Below are 1,329 nucleotides of genomic sequence, written 5' to 3' on the forward strand. Positions count from 1 at the left end.
TCCTTGACCTTGAGCATTGGACGGTTGAGCATTGTTGTTCCAGCGAAAGTTGGGATGGTCTCTAAGTCCAGGATTGTATGTGTTCGAGTAAGGATCGTACCTAGGCCTTTGTTGCCCCATGAAGTTCAACTCCTCTTCAGTTATTGCACCATTTGGACAATTCTCGGTGGTGTGGTCCTTGAATGAACAAATGCCACACGCTTGAGTGTTGATGGTCGAACCATTGAATGCCTTAACTAGAACATCAAGCTTTCTTTCTAAAGTAGCCATTTGATTCCTTGTATCAACGTCATACACTCCACGGCTCTTGCTTCCTCTCTTTTCCTTAGAACTAAATTGACGATTGTTGTCTGCCAAGTCATCAATCAAGGTGTAAGCTTCTTGGCTGGTCTTGTTCATGAATGTGCAGCCACATGCCCAATCCACCATACTCTTGTTAATGGTGTCGAGTCCTTCATAGAAGAATTGCACCAAGTCATCCAACGAAATACCATGGTGAGGGCACTTTCTTTGTAGTTCTTGAAATTCCTCCCATGCCTCGTAGAGTGAATCACCATCCTTTTGAGTGAAGTTCTGAATCTCCCTTCTTAGTCTTTTCGTGAGTTGAGCAGGGAAGAATTGTTTCAAGAACTTCCTAGTCATTTCATCCCATGTGGTGATGATTCCCGGAGGCAGAGAGTACAACCAACGTTTAGCATCGTCCTTAAGGGTAAATGGAAACAAAAGCAACCTCAAGCCTTCTTGAGATAGATGATGAATCGATTGGAGCTTGCAAATGTCCAAGAACTCCCTAAGGTGAACATTAGGGTCTTCCATTGAGGAACCAGAATACTTAGGCAGCTGCCCAAGCAATTGAACCGGAATGGAGAAGTTGGCTTCATTGGGTGGAGTGAAAGCAATGCATGAAGGTGATTCAGGGGTGGTGGGGATGAAAGCATTCTTGAGTGCCATTGGAGCACCAACAGGAACTATATCACGGTCCGCAATTGTGTCTGTCTCTGAATTCAAGATGAAGGGAAAGAAAGGATCCTCCTCTTCTTCTGATCTAGGTGAAGAGTTCAAGATTGAATTGCTTGGAGATGTTTCGAAATATAAAGGTCCACTTGTGAAAGAGTTGTTTAAATCTCTAAGTGCTTGAATTCGATCCTTGAGCTCTTGTGTTCTCTTAGATATTTCGGACATGCATAGTACCTGTGACACGAAAGTTAAAGAGTTAGCATTGAAGAATACACAATGAACACATATAAATCGTGCCTTCCTTTAGTCATTCACACGCACACTTATGGGGAAGGGCACGACACTATATTGTCAAGTTTACAAAGAGTTAGT

At 43.0% G+C, this 1,329-nt stretch overlaps 1 non-coding gene across 1 annotated transcript; it reads left to right on the forward strand.

Annotated features, from left to right (window-relative positions):
* Positions 1-487: 487 nt before the first annotated feature.
* Positions 488-594, forward strand: LOC126804789 (small nucleolar RNA R71). The gene has a single exon (XR_007673658.1). It is a non-coding gene; the product is annotated as a small nucleolar RNA R71 (small nucleolar RNA).
* The last annotated feature ends 735 nt before the right edge of the window (positions 595-1,329 follow it).

Source organism: Argentina anserina, unplaced genomic scaffold, assembly GCF_933775445.1.
Source record: "Argentina anserina unplaced genomic scaffold, drPotAnse1.1, whole genome shotgun sequence".
Taxonomy (NCBI): Eukaryota; Viridiplantae; Streptophyta; class Magnoliopsida; order Rosales; family Rosaceae; genus Argentina; species Argentina anserina.